The sequence below is a fragment of the Chionomys nivalis genome, chromosome 7 (genome assembly GCF_950005125.1).
Source record: "Chionomys nivalis chromosome 7, mChiNiv1.1, whole genome shotgun sequence".
NCBI classification, from domain to species: domain Eukaryota; kingdom Metazoa; phylum Chordata; class Mammalia; order Rodentia; family Cricetidae; genus Chionomys; species Chionomys nivalis.
The window spans coordinates 100,409,157-100,428,806 of record NC_080092.1 but is presented as its reverse complement, the minus strand read 5'-3'; the positions used below and the strand labels follow the sequence as shown (position 1 = coordinate 100,428,806).

Here is a 19,650-nt window from a genome sequence, read left to right as displayed (position 1 = left end):
TTGGTTGCCACCAGCACACGTGCCCAGGCATGTCGACTGTTCAGCGGGTCACCAGGGCAATGTCCCACATGCTCAGAACAGGGCTCGCGGGAAACCCAAAGCCACAGATCAGAGCTTTCTACACTCAGACCAGAAGCCACCAGTGTGCAAGCAAGAAATATAAGCCCCCGAGTAGCAAGTCCTAGGGTCCTTCGTGTTTTTCTGCATCTGTAAGTTCCATAGGATGGAAACCTGTTGCCCCCGAGACAAGGAAGGACCCAGAAGTACTCTGGGCTTTGCTTGATCATGTTTTCATGACTCAGAGGGTCTGGGGTCTATCTCCTGTCTCTTAACATCCCAGACACCTGGGAATGAGCTATAACTACACCCAGGGGGAAAGCCCGTGACCACGATGGGTATGCAGTCTGGCCTGGCAGGGGAACCCACCTGAGTCCCTGGCAGCACTGGCCCTACTCTCTCACTTTGGATTACGCCCACCCACCCTTCCTTTGGCCTGTGCGACCAGCCCCTCAAAATGGCTGTGAGGTCTACAAGAGGAGGAACGGGGCAGCGGAGACCAAGCGCGTAGCTAGAGATCTCCTTATAGGTTGTTGCTCTTTCCTCTGGCCACATTCTTTAGGGCCAGAATTACAAGTCAATGTCAAGACCAAACAGAAAGCAGTGCACGCCAGTCCAGGAACCTCGGAAAGTGGTGTGATCAGACAGCAGATCCTTACAGGGGACTCCCAATACCCACGGGTGTGTGAAGTGTCTCATAGGATTTTGTTCTGCTGATGGGTGTCAGGCCCAAGAGGACAGCAGTTACCACTCCATCTGGGATGTGTCAACACTCAGACACAGAGCAGTGTCCTGATCCACTAAAACCCTCAGTTCAGAGCCCCAGCTGGGTAGCCTGTCCCCACCCCCACATATGATGGGTATGCATGCAGGGGCCCACCTAGGCAAAGGCAAAGAACAGGGTACACGTGTGCATGTGTGTGTGTGCATATGAGAGAGAGAGCAATGCAAGCTGGTGCCATGCAAAATCAGCCCACATGGTGAATTTTAAACTGCATTTTACAGGCAGCTGCAGGAAGCCACGTGCAGTAGGGCCTGAACATGCACAGCCGCCAGCACTTAACCCCTGGAGTGCCATGAGCACAACATGCAGGAGAGGCACAACCAGCCACCCCGAGCACCCCACTGCAGAGGGGGAGTCGGCAGCCAGGGGTATTGATTTCTGCCAGAGGCCACGAGAAGTTTCGTCCATTGGCCCTTGTGCACTTCTTGCGTCTGAAGGACTGCAGGCCAGGAGGGACAGAGAATGAAGCAGGGGCTGGGCCCTCATTGTGGGCTCTAAGATCTCCCACCCTCTCCTTTCCCAGGAAGATCCTTCCAGGTGCGCTGTGCTACAAGGAAGAGGCTTGCTTTCTTTTAGAAAAAGATGTTTTATTAATTGTAATGATGTTGGGGGTATGTGCACACAAGTGGAGACCAGATGAGGGCACCAGATCCCTGAGGCTAGAGTTACAGGCAGCTGTGAGCTGCTGACATGAGTGCTCAAAACCAAACTTGGGTCCTCTGTAGAAGCAGTATGGACTCTTGACCACTGAGCCACCTCTCCAGCCACGGAAGAATCCACCCATCTCCTGGGGACCTAGAGCGCCAGGGCCACAGCACAGGTGGGCCCCAAACTTGAAAAACCGGATCAGATTGGGAAACGAGGCCCAGTGTGCCAGAGCAAACAGTGAATGAGGGAGGTAAATCTTTACAGCTGCCACCTCATGAAGCTCTCCAGGGAGTGGATGGCAGCAGGTGGCCCATCCCAGGGCCCTGGCATGGCAGGTCCCACAGAGACGGAAGCCCCTGGCACGCCAGGGTAGTGAGTCAGCCTTTGTGCATCAAAGGAGGGAGCAGTAACCGAAGATGGTGACATTGGGACTACAACAGCTGGGGACAGGAGGGTTCCAGGACCCCAAGTATTGGGGAACATAGGACGTAAGACCCCCCCAAAAGCACATGTGGGTGCCAGAGACAACACATTTGGGATTAAGTTGAAAAACACAGGTAGCCATAGCAGGAGACCACACCCTCCTCAACCTCTACAGTGTGAGTCAAGTAGCTAAAAGGTCAGCCATCTGAGTCACCCTGCATGTCACCCCAGTGCCTCAGTTTTAAAGATTTCTGGTGCCATTAGTAACCTGGCTTCACACTGGAGGGCTAGTGTGCAATCTGGTCCACGTGGAAATGTCCCCCTTCCTGGGGGTGGGGACGCGGACTGGGGACAGCCACAGTGTCCACCTGTGCTACAGCAGAGGCCAGAAAACCCGTCCTTTCCCTTCCTTTCCGTTGTTGTTTGTTTTGTTTTTGTTTTGTTTCTGAGATTTCACATATTTCATCCGGGCTGGAGTCAGGAGCAAATTCACTGTACAGCCCTAGAGAGCCTTGAACTCCCGATCCTCCTGCCTCTGCATCCTGAATACTGGTACACAGGTGTATGCAACCACATCTAGGAGACTCCATTTCCGTGGCCAATTAACATCCTTTGGGTGGAAAGAACATGTATCTAGGCTGCCTGACTGCTTGCACTCACTGGCAAGTCCACCCTTTCACTGACATTAGCGTCTACTTCAGGATTCTGCTGCATACTGAAGACCAGCGGAGACATCCAGCTTGGATTCTAGAGCCTTCCAGTGGTAGGTAGCCATTGTTGGACTAACTGGACCACAGCCTGTAAGCCATTCTAATAAATCTTCCTCTCTCTCTATATACAAATCCCTATATATGGAGTCGTTCTGTAAGAGCTCTTCCTAAACCCCACTTCTGATGTCAATTTCTGTTGTATTTAGGGTCACTACTGCTGTGATGAAACATGACCAAAAGCAACTGTGGGTTTATTTGATTTACATTTCCACATCATCAAAGTCTAACCCTGAGTTCATCATGAAAGGAATTCAGGACAAGAACTCTAAAAGGAGAGGGACCTGGATGTGGGAGTTGATGAGGAGATCATGGAGGAGTGCTGCTTACTGGTTTGCTCTTCCTGGATTGCTCAGTCTGCTTTCTTATAGAACCCAGGACCATCAGCCCAGCGCTGCCACTACCCACAATGGGCTCAACCTTCCCTCATCGATCGCTAATTAAGAAAATGTTCCACAGGTTTGCCTACAGCATAATCCTATGGAGGCGTTTTCTCAGTAGAGGGTTCTCTCCTCCAAGATGACTACAGCTTGGGTTAAATTGACACAAAACTGTCCCGCTCGATTGTTCGCACCCAGGACAGCTGTGGCGGAAAGCCTACAGGGTCATGACAGCCCTAAGTATGACCTCATGTGATCAGTCTTCCTGCTGCATGCTTTTAAACATTGTGTGTGCGCACGTGTTGAGATATACAGATATCTGTGCACCGGAGATGTGCCTGGTGCCATGGAGGCCAGAACTGGCAGTTGAATATGCTGAACTGGACTTACAGATGGTTATGAGTGGCCATGCAGGGGCTCTGAAAGGGCAGCCAGTGTTCTTAACCTCTTAGTGAGCTCTCCAGTCCTGTGATATACATTCTTTTGTCATTGTTGTGAGACATGGTCTCACTATGTAGATCTGGCTATTCTGGAACTTGCTATGTTGACCAGGCTAGCCTTGAACTCAGAGATCCACCAGCTTCTGCCTCCTGAGTGCTAGGAAGTGTGCCAGGCATGATACACGTTTTTGAGGCCCTCTCAGCTATATAGCCAGAAAGGGTACCGGCAGCCAGAACTTGGTGTATGGGCAGACTATGGAGTCTCACTTCTGCCCACTATGACACCTCTGCCAGGACAATGGCCATCTGGAAGACTGGAGGGACTTTTTAGAAGACTCAGGGTTTCCCCACACAGAGGTGGAACTTGCCAAGGTGGCCAAGAGGCTTGAATTGGTCTGGATTTTCCCAAAGAATCCTGTCCTTGTCCCTGCCCTGGCTACTCCTAGACTATTTTGAAGATAAAGCAAGAACACAGTTCTCCCTGGAGGCTCAACATCCTCCCAGAGGGTAAACTAAGTGCTCGCTCCTGGTAACACTCGACTCACCTTGGCTTGCCCTCACCTGGCAGGAACTGGGATGGCCAAATGTTGGAATTCTGAGGTTTAGGGCTCAGTCCTGTCTGCTTCTATTCCTAACTAATTTCAGGCTGATTTCAAAATTACACAGACCCAGTGTGACACACCCAGACTGCTTGGTCCTGGGGAGCTGAGGAAAGGGGAGCATTTAAGACCAGGAGTTCAAGATCAGCGTGGGTAGTATCCATGACCCGACAGAAGAGCAGAGATGCTTTGACAGCTACACACGGAGCCCGACGCTGGCAGCTGGGAAACTGAGCGACGTGGTGGCACTCAAGAAGCAGTGCTGGCACCACTGGGTGCCCAATGAGTTCGTAACAAGAAGGAAATGGGCTAAAGGGCACATGAATTCCAGGGGAGTCCTCATACCTCAAGTAAGGCTGAAGGTGAGAGTCAGGGGCAGCCTGCAGAGTCAGTGTAGGGCACAGGACCATGAGCAGGCCCCAGTCAGAGGAAGGGCCCTGGACATGGAAGACAGTGCCCTGGAGGTGGCAGGTACTGTGGGGAAGACAAATGCACATGAACAGGTGACAGAGGTGGTGTCTTCGGAACCTCTGGAAAGATTAGACTTGAGGGAGCAGCCTACGTAGAGGCAGACCTCAGGCGTCTCCACCCAAACTCAGGTGCTTAAAATCATCAGGACTGACAGGTAAGAGGGCCTGTGATACATTCAGAGAAGCCTGGGAAGGCCGGCCACAGAGACTCCATCGGGACTGACAGGTAAGAGGGCCTGTGATACATTCAGAGAAGCCTGGGAAGGCCGGCCATAGAGACTCGGAACAGAACGGGGAAGGGGGGGGGCCGGCAGTGCAGTACGGGAGAGGGGTGGGGCATGGGTTCTGGGGAGTGGTACAGGAGAGGGGCGGGGCATGGGTTCTGGGGAGTGGTATGGGAGATGGGGTGGGGCATGGGTTCTGGGGATACCTGTGGCTGACAGTGGCTGACGAGGCCTCAGGCAGCAGCACTGGGACCTGCCTTGCTGCTCCTCCCAGTTCTAAACAGAGCAGACTTCACCTTCCACTTGAACTTGGCAAGCACCAGGAAGTCTCCTGAGACTCTGAGTGCTGTCAGTGCGGACTCAGCCACACCATTGGCTGCAGCTGTGGGTGAATCCTGGGTAGGCTGGTTCTACAGCCACTCCCAGGAGCTCCCATGGTGGGAAGCTGCCTGGGGATGAAACGGGGGATGCTGTGGCTCTGTGGCTGGGAGGGAGGCACACGGTCTCCCCACCCCACCCTCTAGAGTCTATGGGAGAGCCACAGAGACAGTACAGCAGACAGTGCTGGTTTCGCCACAGTTCCAAGTGTTAAGGCTCACCCATTGCTCAATGCTCCTCCTGACATTAAGTGCATGCATGTGATTTTTCTGAGACAGTTGCGGAGACTGTAACTGCCTCGAGCTCAGTATCCCAGTTTGTGTCCTAGGAGCAAGGACTTCTTGCCCCATCAGGACACCTCCACCCTGACAGTAGGGTTGCCACCGGTCCTCTTTAAACCCATGGAGCAGAGATGTAGCTGTTCCTGCTGCTCTTGCGGGCAAGCCAGCACTCCATGTGCCTGCGCTCTGTGCTGGGCAAGCCTATGAGGATAGCACGCCAGGGCCCTCACCTCATACTCCAGAGTGTTCCCTACATTGTACTCTCCGTAACAACTGTGCCTTAAAACACTCAGTCCTGGGCCAGCTAAACAGCTCATCAGGTAAAGGCGTTGCCATTAAGCCTGACAGCCTGATCCTGATCCTGGGGGTGTACGGAACAAGGAGACACACTCTGGCAATTTGTCCTTCCACAGCACCCCCCAAACATCTTGCACGCTTATGTGCACACAAAAATAAGAATGTAATAAAAATTCAAAACATTCAGCCTTACTTTTCTCTTTCAGAAACAACAGTGTTCTTATAATGTACAGATGACAAGATGCTGCAGGGAAGGGGGAACCTAAGAGACTGAAGGAGGCGGGGAATGGAGTGCAGACACCTGCAGACACCACCCAAGGCCCCCACAGGCCCCAGATGAGGGACTCCTGATCCTGCATGGAGAGAGAGATGGCTCTGTGGGTATAAGCACTTGCCACTACGCCCAGTGACTTAAGTTTAGTCCCCAGGACCACATGGTGGAAGAAGAAAACCCCTGTAGGTTGTCCTCTGACCTCCACACAAACACTGGGGAGCATGCGTGTGAATGCACACACACGTAATAAACACATGTAAAAAGCAAACTTTGCTATCAACGCAGCCCAGACCCATGAAGAAATCTACGGTAAAGCAGTGGTCGGGATGCAGTGTGAGCGGCTGCACACCACTGGACTGTTGTTCTGCAGGGCTGGGCACATTCTGTGGGAGGCCAGGACTCAGACAAGAGATGCATCCCTCTCCATGTGCACTACCAAAGTCCGGGACTCACTAGTGCCATCGGCCTGGGCCAACAGCCAAGCAGATCTGCCAGGCACTTGTTTCCAGAAGGAAACTCAGGTGATCACAAGGAGGCGGTCTCCACCCCAGGCTTCCAGGCATGGTATGAGAGGGTGAGTGAGACTACAAGGGTCCTTGTGAGGCCATGGTCTCCCAAGCACAGCACTTTCTCCAGCAGCAAGGTCTTTGATCCACTGCCTAACTGCTGGCTAAAGCTGTCCCCCTGAAGAAGAGGATGGTTTGAGTAACAGACCTCAATTACTACGGGGCCTATAGGGAAGGGCTAGAGGCCCTGGCAGACCGCAGGTGGCTAAGCAATGAGTGGATATCATACCTGTTGCCAAAGTCACCAGGGCCAGGTCTCCTGATTTGGGGAAGGGGCTGGTGAGGCAACTGCTTAGCCTGCTGACAGCTGCCTCCAATACCACAGGCACAGCACCCCTGCTGAGGGGCTGGTCCTTGGACGGTCCCCTCTTCAGAGCAGCCAGAGTGGGCGAGGCATGAGAAAAAGAGTAAAGAGAAAAGAGCCGCAGGGTCTCTAAATGGCAGGTGCCTCGGTGCCCTCTTCCTAGAGGACGTTGTGTACTGCCCTCTGACATGCTTCCACGGGGATGAGTGTAGTGGCAAAGTTACAGGGATTTCAGCTAGACCCCATGACATGCTCATGCAGTCAAAGTTCAGGGCAGAGTCTAGGGAGAACTGACCCTGTGTCGTGAAGCTCAGTGCGACCCTTGGGCCAGGCACTCTATCTGTACCTCACGGGGGAGCCTCAGTAGATGGCGGGAATCAAGGAGAGCTAAGTTTTCTTTATGCCATCAGGACTCTGCCCCTAGGCCCTCCCCGGAGCAAAGCATGGGAAAATGGAGTGTCAGGGCAGACCAGCAGAACACGGCGAATCAGTCAGATCCTTCCGGGTCAGGAAACTGGACCCAGCAGCTAACGAGCCCTGTGAGCCCAACCTTATCCAGAAGGAGAGACAAGACAAGCACAGCTTGACTTGGAAGCTGTAACAGTGGCAAGTGGGCAGCATGCTGGGAGAGGGACAGCCTCCCTCAGGCCCGCCTTGGCAGGGAAGTGCCTGAAATGCTCCACATATCCTCAGCAAAGCCTTCAAGGGTGGAGACAGGAGACAGGCTCCTGGTAGCTCGCAGCCCAGGTGGAGCTTTGCAGGGCCCGGAGAGGGGGCGTCTGTAACCTTCAGATGACCCTAGCTGCCACAGCCCTCCCGAAGTTAGCGCCAGTCCCCAGAACAGGGGAGAGAGCCTGAGAGCAGGGCGCTCGTGCTGTGGAGTGTCATCCGGGGGTACCCAGGCACAACACAGTGCCTGACTGCTGGGCACCCCTGTCATTTGGGGAGGGCCAGATCTGGCATCCCCTCCGCGGTGGCAGAGGGGCTCTATGCCGGGGGGTCAGCTGCTCAAACTTGGCTGTAAGCACACCTCCACCTTCCAGAGCCTTCTGGAGCAAATATCCATAATGTTCAATTATTCTGGTGGCTTCCAGAGCGGAAAGGCACCTCCGAGAGCTAATTAACATCCGCCTGAACAAGGTCCCGATATAGAGCTCTCATTAGGTGAAGACAGACAGAGGTGGCTACCAGGGCACCGTGCTGTTAAAACCACTGGGCGGGAAAGGGGCGGACAGGAGGTGAGACAGTCAAGGGGCCCCCTGGACAGTTACTAATCCTGCCTTCCCTCAGCTACTCTCTTGACGCCAGTTCTTCAGAAGTATAGCTCCTCTCCCACCTATGGAAAGGCCAGAGTGGAATGTGGCCAAGGGGTGACCGAGAGAAAATCGATGGCTGTGTTGCCATGGTGATGGCAGCAGACAGCAGCGCTTACAGGCATGTTGTTCTGAAACAAAACAAGTCCAAAGTGTCACCTGGATGTCCATGTTGTCTCAACAGCTGGACCATGGGTGCTTAGACTTTGAGAAAAGCAGGGAGAGGTAGGGCCAAGGCCAGGCTTCAATCCAGTGTCCACTGTCCTGAGTCACTGGCCACTATTTGCATTCTGCCTGCTCAGACCCCTGGTCCAGTGCTCCCATCTGGGAATTTTCAGTGCATCCATCCTGGTTGGTCATGGATCACATGCTTCTGAGTCATGGTACACAAAGCAGCTATAGGCGCTCTCTGATGTGGCTGTTGCACAGAGAGACAAAGATGGTGGGACTTGATCCAATGTCCTCCCCATGTAGATGAGTGGCCAGAGACTTATCATAGCTCCAACAACATCAGGACCCCTCCCTGCCCCATTCACTAGAGAGCATCTTAGCAAGACCTGCTGGTCCTCAGTCCTGTCTATCTTCTCTTGTACCTGATGTCTGTGAGGACCACAAAAGGCAGTTGCCACGTTCCCACTCCTATTCATGGTGACCAAGCACCTTTGGTAAAGCAAACTAGACACCAGGCCAGGAAGCTGTCTGACACCCTCAGTATGAGAGCTCAAGCTCCTGCCCATAGCTTAGAACAGAGTCTATTGCATTCTTTCTGGGCTAATTTACCCGGAAACCAGCTGATCAAAGGGAACGAGTGTATTCCCAAAGACCCTTGTTAGCAATGCGGTTTGTCAGGCCTGTGTGGCGCCATCTCGGAGTCCTGAGGAAGCACCCCAGCGCTGGCGAACAGAAATGCACTCAGTGTTACCCAGAAACACACCGGCTAGGCTTGGGATGGCATGAGGAAGTTCCTTCCTTCACAGGGCAGAAAGCCAGACAGGAACAGGCACCCAGGTCACCCGCATTTCCACAAAGTTCAGCAGCCCGAAGGATGCACAGCATTTGTGTGCTGTGCAAAGACGTGCTCTCGAGACAGAAGACACTGCAAACTTCTGCTGAGCATCCCCCAAATCCATCCTGGGATCCAACTATGCTCCAGATCTGACAGAAGTTCCTGGGTGGAGACCAGCAGATGGACAGAGGATAAAAGGCAGACAGGACTTCCTGAGGGCTGCTGTCCCATGGACTTGTGTCCAGTGTCCCTTTCATCTTTGTCCTCTGACACTAAAGAGATGGAGATGGCATTCTTGGACACTGTGTGGATGTTGACTGTCCACAACATGCTCATTTCAGCTGGCTAGTCTATCTGGGACAAGACCCAGCCTAGTCTCCAGGCATGTGACTGTTCTCATGGGACCTCGGGTCGGTGGTGAAATGCTTCCAATGTACAACATATACCAAGGGCAGCATAACAAAAGCCCACAGAGTTATTAAAAGCCTTCGGTTATTAAAAATTTGGACCAGTTACTTTTAGTTAAATTTTTAAATTTATTATATATATTTTAGATTTATTATATATATTATATATGCATGTGTGTATATAGGCATATATACACATATGTGTGTATGCAATATATATTTTATACATGTATATATATGAGTGTTTTGTTTGCATGTGCGCATATGTACACATGAACATCACCAGATGGTTGGAAGTCACTGTGTGGATGCCAGGAACTGAACCCAGGTCCTCTGCAAGAACGGCAAGTGCTCTTAACTGCTGAGCCTTCTCTCCAGCCCTCTTTCTTTTTAGTTTTGTTTGTTTTTTGAGACAAGGTTTCTCTATTAGCCTTGGCTGTCCTGGAACTCACTCTGTAGACCAGGCTGGCCTCAAACCCACAGAGAGATCTGTCTGCCTCTGCCTCCCAAGTGCTGGGGTTAAAGGTGTGCACCACGGCCTGGCTTCTTTTAGTATTTTGAGACAGAATCTCAAGGAGCCCTAGGCTAGACTCAAACTCTTGATAATCATCCTGCTTCGGCTTCCCCAGTGCTGGGATCATAGGCGTGAGCCCCCACACCTGGCTGCTTCTTCCCCCTCCCCTTTTGGTGCTTTTGTTTGATTGCTTTATTTTATTTTGAGACTGCTTTAAACTATGTCACAGAAACCTATGATCTCAGAAGCCCCTGGATTGAGGCCACCTCACTTCCCTCCTGAGCACAGGATGTCCATGACCTAACCCATGTGGCAACCGCTCTTTAGGGGACAGGGCTACCCGGACCTCTCCCATCTCTGACTGGACTCTTGACCAGTCCTGCCATTGGCCCTGAAGAACCCTGTACTAAGTTTGCCATCTAGGGCTACTAGAAGACCCCTGACCCTCTCTGTACCTGTGCGCGTTTCTTACTGCATCCAGTGGCCCATCTCTTCCCAGTGCAGTCTGTATTTGTATGTAGGTGCCTGATGTGCCCATACTTCTGACAGCCAGTGCTCTGGGGAACCCAGGGAAGGGCAGAGACCTGCCCACAGAGGCTGCTGGCCACGCCTGGAGCACCCTGTGCTAACTGCTGACCGAGAAGTGAGCAGCTGGTGCTCTCCCTCATTAGCCCTCCCTGGAGTCAGAGTGGATGTGATAAACAAGTTTTGACTTCAGGACACAAGGCTGACCACAGATCTGTGAGTCTCCGAGGGGCTCCCAGAGCTGCCGCTACTCCTGGGTAGCTCAGTCCTTAGGGTTTGGCCTTATGCTCGGGGGTGTCCCTGGGGGCCTTTGAGCTGCTGGAAGGGAATGTGAACCCCACCTCTGGGGAACTCTGGGACCCTGGTAGAGCCAAGCTTCTCAGAGCAGGACCAGAGCCAGCAAGGGAGCCCGCTGTCTTCGCAGGGCCCCAGACTGGGCTCTTAGCCCGCCCTACTGCAGCCAGGTGACACTGCTGTCCTAATAGTGAGAGTGGAAAGCCCCAGTCAGGAGGCTGCAGTCACCAGCTCAGTCACTGCTGTCCTCATTGATATTCCCATCACACAGCAGCCCAGGAGCTGAAGAACACGGACACCTGCTGCGTCTCCCCTGGCTGTCACATAGTCACTGCCCAGGATTCAGCAAATCAAATTCAGACTGCTATTAATCTCTCCACAGCCTCAGTGAGGCCCCGCCGGGCTCTCAGCGGGGTGGCCAGGGCTGCCACACAAGAGGCCTGGCCACCTGAGCCTACCCTGCTGGCAGCCCCAGAGCCTCAACTGAGTCAAGGTGCCCAGTAACTGCCCAGCAACTTCCACAGTGTACTTGGCACGGTAAAACATGGGGCCCTGCCCTCGGGAGGCAGAGGCAGGCAGATCTTTGTGAGTTCGAGACCAGCCTGGTCTATAAGAGCTAGTTCCAGGACAGTCTCCAAAGCTACAAAGAAACTCTGTCTGGAAACCCTCTTCCCAAAACAACAACAACAACAAAAACAAAAACCATGGGACCCTGGCTTGAGTCTAAGGGACCTCTGCGATCCTTATTTTTTACTGTCGAGTTGAGAGGAAGTGTCGTTAGCTGGGAAGGGGAGCCCCACTCATCTCAGGCATTGCCAAGCCTTTCATCCCTTTATTGTCCTAACCTTGACAGGCAGCTGGCCCAGACAGGACCTCAAAGAGTCAGGCTCCTCAGGGATGGACAAGAGTTTCATCAAGACCAACAATGCCTCTCAGGATTTAGCAGTCTCTCTTTTTTTTTTTTTAATATTTATTTGTTATGTATACAATATTCTGTCTGTGTGTATGTCTGCAAGCCAGAAGAGATGGTTGTGAGCCACCATGTGGTTGCCGGGAATTGAACTCAGGACCTTTGGAAGAGCAGGCAATGCTCTTAACCACTGAGCCATCTCTCCAGCCCCTAGCAGTCTCTAAGATGGATCCTGCCCTGTAAGGTTCTGACAACTAGTAACACACCCAGTTGCTGTCACGTGCCCCAAGGAGAGGCTGGGACCACAGCCTCTTCTCTGAAGTGGAAGGCTCCCTGACCAGATGTGGTGGGCTCCGCCTAACCTAGGAGCAACAGGATGCAGTCAGACCACCTCACAGCCTCACAAAAAGCACCGCAGCCCAACTAGTCGGCATCTTCAAAACTACCTAGGCCAACAGGTGCCGCTGGGGACAGCTGGAAGGCCTCTTGGGGTAAAGGTCTGAGCCCCCTCCATTCCAGAGCTGGATGCCTGGGGCCACACAGTGCAACTGGCTGAGCGAGCCTGATATGGGAAAGCAACCATGCTATAGCCTCAGGGCAGTCTCGGACCACTTGAGAAGACAGGACACTTCAGACAGGACATGACTGCGTCACACTTGCTCAGAGACCCATGACGGAAGCCAAGCTCACACTCTGAGGCAGGGCGGAGCTTCCTGTCTTTGAGCATCCTTACTTGGAGGCTGTGGCCAGCACAGACCATCTGCTGGTTCCCCCTGGGCCTTTTGAGACTCAGCAGCCAGGAGGGCCCCAGCTGAGGCACACAAGTCCCTGTGATCACAAACAAGCCTGCTGCAGGCCCCAGCAGGTACAAAGCAGCCCTTTAAAGCAAAGCACAGAAGAAGCCTCCAGAGACAGGCAAGGGGTTGAAGAACAGTCAGTTCAGGGGACAGCCCTGAGCAGAGCCTTGGGAGAGACTGCCTCAAACAGACCTGACCACATGAGGGACATGAGGGTTCCTTGCTCACTGCTTAACTTCGGACATCACATCTTCCCAAGTCCACAAGGCTGTGGAATGCCAAGGGCAGGCTACCGAGCCTTGTTCCACGTGGGGAGTCGAGGAACACCGAGCACGTGCCCACCTGCTCTGGTGTGCACAACCTACCATGAACATCAGTGTTCTGGTCTTCTCCCCGTGCCAGATCCAGCCCAGTTCTAGGCCCCGGTCATCTTGGGATGGAGAGCTGCAGACGGCTGTCCAGCAGGCTGGTGCACAGTCCATGGGGGGGCGGGTACAGGCGGACAGCGCAGCCTGGTGAGACAGGCTCCACAATGCCTTCCACCTACACAGAGCACCAGCGTCACAACCATGGTGGGCACCCAAGGCCCAGAAATAAAGGAAGGCACGCGGCCATTTATGGCCTGCTCTGAATCCTCCACGCCAGCCCTACAGCTGCCGGACAGCAGGGTCATGGATCAGAGGGGCAGGTGCTGTCACATCTTAGCCAATCCCAGATTTTAGTCGTGGGTGAAGGAGCATGAGCCTCTGTGGAGCTCGATGGACGCACAGCAGAGTTGCTGGCTCCAGGTGCACCTGCCCAGCCCTAGGCCACCACCCAGGGCTCCCTGGCCAAGGGAGCAGTGCACACCTCCGCGGACCCAGGAATGGCTTGGAGCTCAGACCTGCGTGGATACTCTTATCATCCCAAGTTGCTGGTCAGCCCCAGTACCAAAAAATCCCAAGAAAGCAGAAGTGGCAACCAAGCACACATACAGATCACGCACAGTGACGGGAGCACGGGGCTCACCTGCTCAGAGTTGTTTCTGGCACCAGGGCATCTCTGACAGAAACAGAGGCAGGAGATCCAGAGAGGGAGGTCACCACAGACCAGCAAGTGGGTGGCTACCGGCTAGGGCATCAGAAAGGGCTGTGAGGATGCGGAGCTCAGAGCTACCCTCCAGCCCTGACTAAGCAGCCTGCTATATCAAAGCAGAGCTCTGACAGGCTGCAGACTTTCTCACTGCAGGGGAAAAATAACACTCCAAGTGGAGATGAGAGGATGGTCCCTGCGTGAGTCTGCAGTCTCCAGCCCTTCCCTGGCTGGGCAGTCAGAGTCTGTAATACAGAGAGACGGAGGATCAAAGGCAGGCCCTGCCCCGGCCACTCGCTTACTCCAAAGGGGAAAAAAAGGAACAAAGAGGTGGCTCTAGGGGACCATCTGAAGCAAAAGCGACTCCCTGGACATTCATTGTCCAGCATGAGGGGGTACTCTCTGGAGAGACTGGTGTGTGTGTGTACGTGTGTGTGTGCACGTGTGTGCGTGCGTGTGCGTTTACGTGTGCGTGTGTGCAGGGGAGGGGCTGCGTATGACCCTCGTGACCCATGAGAAGAATGAATGAAGCACAGAGTTCCAGAGGGGACTGGGCTGGGTGGGAGGGGCAGATGCCCACTGCCTGTGAAATGCTGCACAATCCTAATAAGGCTGTCTGCCCAAAGCAGAGCAGGAGACGTGGGCAGCTCACCCTGGCCATCACCCTATGTGGGAGAGCAAAGACAAGAAGCACTGGGAGGAAGGAAAGGGGTAGGGGTTGGCCAGAAAGAGGAGAACGGAAAGAATTAGCCTGGTTAGGTCTCCTGTATGCTTGACAACCAATCCCACCCTGTGCAGCCAGGGCCTGGGCCAGAAAGGCCTGGAAGGAAGTCCACAGTGAGAGAGTGGGCTTATAGGCTCCACCAGGATTCACTAAGCCAGGTGTGTTGAAGGACACCTCTGGTCCTAGCTACTTCACGGGTTAAAGTTTAGGGAGGATGGAGCTCTTGCACCCAGGAGTCCAAGACCAGGCTAGACAACACAGCATAACTTTGTCTCAAAAAAGAGAGAGTGACCCCGTAAACAAGTAATTAGGAACCAACAGAGGCTGGTCTGGGTAGTGGTCCTACACTTGGACAGACCCGGACCCCTTCACCCCGGAAGGGGCTACACTCCCTGAGGCTCTGATTTACCTCTCAATGGGGACCACCTTCCATATCTAGATCAGTCTGTCCTGGACGTGTCGACCAAGTGGTCAGAAATGAACAAAGGAGGAGGAGAAAAACCAAGTGGTATTAAAATAGACTACAAGGCTGGTGGTGGCGCACGCCTTTAATCTGAGCACTTGGGAGGCAGAGGCAGGAGGATCCCTGTGAGTTCAAAGTCTACAGAGCGAGTTCCAGTAGGAGATACAAAGAGAAACCCTATCTCGAAACAAAAAATTACAGATAAGACTAAATGATATAGAGAAGGTCATCTCATGATAACATGGTCTACCTTACCAGCACATGTATGCACTTGATAGCCCAGCCTACAAACATGTGAGAGACACAGTCAGGAAAAGCACTGAGCTGCCTCTCTTCGGTACCAGGAAGCAAGCAAGCCCTATTTCACAGCACTGCTGCCAAAGGCCACAGAGCATTTATCTCCCATTTCCCATGAACCAGCTCGCTCAGAACAGCAACATCCAGTGGGAATAAACTCAGTTATAACCAAGAGAAGACCAGAGAAACGGATGGTTAATTCTGCATTCGTGGAATATTCTACAATGGTGAAAATGAACGTACCCATTGCTGACAGTAATACTGAGGGCTCTAGAACAGAAGAGCAGGCTGCACACATCAACTTCCTGTGGTTGGCGCTCGTGGCAGGTGGACTACAAGGCTCTGCTTCTCTGAAGCTCTGCTCCCCTCCCGCTCAGGCTCACATCCCCACTTTAGATTACGGGCATTTCTGTGGAGAAACGCATCCCCCCCATGGGTGGCCCGTGGTCCTCTTCACCTAGGGTGCTCATACACCACCCCCACTACTGACACTGGCATCATTCCCAGCCCCACCCCTGTGTGCAGCTAGATAACTTAGGAGCTCCCAGGAGGATTGTAATAGCTTCCAGGAAGTGAGGACCAAGAACACAGAATCAGGTGAAAATGGCCTTGAACTCAGCAGCACCACTGGAAGCTGTTACAGCTGAGAGGTGATGCTTCGAACATAGCAAAGATCCTTCCCCACCTGGAACCAGCCACGCCAGAGTGAGACAGGAAAGCAGCAAAACCACTCTCCCAAGAGCAACACGGGAACAAAACAGACAGGCTATCTCGAGAACAGGGGCTCCACCTGGGAGGAAGCCAGGTGACCAGAGGTTCCAGAGGGAGAAAGGAGAAACAGAGGGAGGGTGAACCCAGAGAATGGGCAACAAAAATGACTCCAAGGGCAGTCAGAGGCTTGGAGCAAATCAATTAACATCAAATAAAAATGTGAGGGGTACTCCAGAGAAAAGAAAGTTGCTATAAGAAAAATCAATAAGCTGGAGCTAGAGAGATGGCCCAGCAGTTAAGAGCACTGGCTGCTCTTCCAGAGGACCTGGGTTCGATTCCCAGCACCTGCAAGGCAGCTCACAACTGTCTGTAGTTCCAGGGGGTCTGACACCTTCGCACAATACACATGCAGGCAAAACACCAATGCACATAAAATGATTCATCAAAATTTTTTAAAAAATTAATAAGCTACCAAACTAAAGTTAACAATTAAATTCAAAATTAAAATTGACCTGTTTCTCCTCCTAAAAATACCAGGAGGCCCAGCTTGCTGGTGCATTCCTGTAATTCTAGCTCCTGAGAGGTGCAGGTAGGACAAGTAAACGAAAGACCAGATCAGCAAGATAACTAACTCATCAGGATATCATGTCACTAAGCTTGACAAACTGTCAGCTCTCGGGGACACAGTTCGTTGAAGTAATCAACTCCTAGAAGTGGTTTTTGAACCGTCACACTAGCTCACCCTCCTCACCAAATAAATAAGTAAATAATCTTTAAAAATATTTATTTTCAAGACAAGGGTTTCCTCTGTGCAGCCTTGGCTGTCCTGGAACTCGCTCTGTAGGACCAGGCAGGTCTCCAATTAAGAGATCCACCTGCCTCTGCCTTCAGAGTGCTGGGATTAAAGGCGTGCGCCACCACACCCGGCTCAGAGTCAATGTTTTCAAGATAAACCCTGACACAAGATCTAGATTGTGGAGAACCTTCCAGAACCCATTATAAAGACAAGCACCCAAATAAAATAAAGGATATGAGCCCTTGAATTTAATTTTACTAAAGATAAATAAACGGCAAATAAGCACCTGAAAAAGATGTTGAACATCATTAATTAGAGAAATGTAAATCGGGGAATGACCTAAACCAGGACAACCTGAATAGCGCTCAGCAGACAAGCGTACAATGAGCTGTACCGAACACCAGACTACCAGTATGGCGCAACCTATGAGTGTGTGAGGGGGCCAGACGACGGCACTGCATTGACACCTGTCCCTCAATCACAGTGGTGGCCTGGAGATGGGGGGGAGGCCTGACAGATGCGCCATCATGCACACTGGAAACTCTCCTCGCGGTATGTTCCCATGTGCGCAGCTGATGCCTCATTCCCCGGTAAAGCAGTGCAATCGAGCGGTCCCAGTGGATTGTGGGTCTCAGCTGGGAAGAGGGCGTTTACGACTATCATAAAACACTGTATTGATTTTAGCAAAGATTTTAATAGTTATACGGGGTAAGGTAGAGGATGTCACCAGAAAGCAAACTCCGCCCTAAGAATCCCTTGGCAGAAAGTTAAGAAGGGACAGCATGGACCTGTCTTTTAGACACTTGGAAGCAAGCAGCACATGGAGCGGAGCAGCTGACTGAGTGGGAGACGTGGGCAGGGAGGGGGCGGGTAGCAGGGCTGACTTATTTTTAAAGCAAAGCACTGCTGCTTTCACACAGACTCCAACCATTTGCTCTGCAATTCCACTCCCAGGTATCTGCCCGAGAGAAACGAAATATATAAGCCCACACGGATACTTCACGCTCACGCTCGACGCGGTGCTATTCACAGCAATCAGGGCAGAAGTCACTCCACCAGCAGATGAGCAGGCCAGGTGTGGCGACACCCGCCTGTAATCGCAACACTACCAGCACTTGGGAGAAGGAAGCGGGAGGACTGGAGTTCATGCCAGCCAGGACCAGAGGGAGATAAACAGACTGGGTTCACCATACAGTGGAATACTGTCGGCAGTGAGGATTACCGGGTATCACAGTGTGCCCAGGCCTGTGGGCTCAGCTGGCAGGCAAGCACAATGGAGTGGTGAAGGCCTTGACTGTGGGGCCTCATTGGCAGGGGTGGCCAGGTCTGGGTTTGGTGGCCACATGGACGTCCCACAAGGGAGCTCCTGAACCAAGGCTCAGGCTTGTAGGTCTGGGAAGTTACCCTTCTTCACAGTCTAGTTTTCTTAACTCCTCAGGACACCGTAGGAGAGTATGTGAGCCCTACATGTCTACAGTAGAGCTTATAGTCAAGAAGCATGACACATGCCACCACAGAACCTCGAAAACACAGGCTGCCGAAGAGTCAGACATGAGCTCACACACGGGACAGTTCATTACAGGAAACGTCCAGGACAGGCGAATCCAAAGGCGGACCACAGGTGGGCGGCTGTTAACAGACACGGTTTTCTCTGGGAGTGACAGAGAAGTTGGAGCTAGAGAGTGGGAACAAGCTCACAACACACCAAGCCCAGGAAACCGTTCACTTTCGGCGGCGAAATGTACGGCACGTGAGTCACACCAGAAAACCTGTTACTGAAAGGAGATCTGAGCCAGGCCGGCACTGGCTGACCAGCTCTGCAGCACGCGAGGAAGGATGCTCTCCACAGTCACCCCAGGGGACTGCAGAGCCCACACAGACAGCAGCTCCCTCTCTCCCCTGCCGCTCCCCGAGTCCTGCAGTGTCACCAGCAAGAAATTCTGGAATTTCCCAGCGGCCCCAGGTGCACACTGCTCACTACAGGGGGTCCAGTGCCTGGCTTTTCTCTGACCACACCCTCGCCCTCCATGTGACCACAGAGAAAACACTTGGTGATCTAGCACAGAATAAGAAAATGACCCCTCCACGCGGGGCGGTGCGCGCCTTTATCCCAGCACTCAGGAGGCAGAGGCAGGCGGATCTTTGTGTGTTTGAGGCCAGCATAGTCTACAGAGCGAGTTCCAGGACAGGCTCCAAAGCTACAGAGAAACCCTGTCTGGAAAAACCAGAAAAGAAAATGACCCTTCCACATAGACATGTATGGCTCACACAACCTCCTACAGTGCCCTCTGAGGAGTTAAAAAAACTAGACTGTAAAGAAGGGTAACTTCTCAGACCTACGAGCCTGGAACTTGGTTCAGGAGCTTTGTGGGCCCTCCATGTGGCCACGAAACCCAGAACTGGCCAATGAGAACAGCGAGCTGAGCCTACAGACCTGGCACCTGGCACCCCCACTGCAGACCTGCACCCTCACTTCTCAGCCTGTATAGGCTTTCGGTTAGCACTGCACCTCAGAGACAGAAGGGCCCCTAACAGCGCCAACAGCTGGCCAGAGCAGTCAGTCTCCTCTCCCCCCAATTCAATGACTGTTATGGAGAGGCTGGAAAAGGCACAAAAGGACAAGGGGGGCAGAGCAGGCAGAGCTGTGTACACAGGGTCTCTGCCGGCAAGCTCAGAGACATGTCTTTAAGCTGAAATTAACACATACACAAAGAAATCCGGTCCCTGACCCGTCAATATAACCCAGACCTCTTGTCAGTACAGGGGAGCTACTGATCCCAAACCTGGCCCTCCCAGGATAGCCATCTGCTTCCTTCTGAACACCTCTACCTGGTGTCCTTGCTAGCAAGACACAGGGACCACATTCTGGAATGGTCCCTGTAGGGAGGCCTCCACGGACAGGGAGCCCAGATGCAGAAGATTGTCCTCTG

General features: G+C 52.8%; 1 protein-coding gene across 5 annotated transcripts in view; it reads right to left on the bottom strand.

Annotated features, from left to right (window-relative positions):
• Positions 1–19,650, bottom strand: part of Baiap2 (BAR/IMD domain containing adaptor protein 2) — a 65,906-nt gene that overhangs the window by 28,438 nt on the left and 17,818 nt on the right. The gene's annotated exons all lie outside the window — the stretch shown is intronic.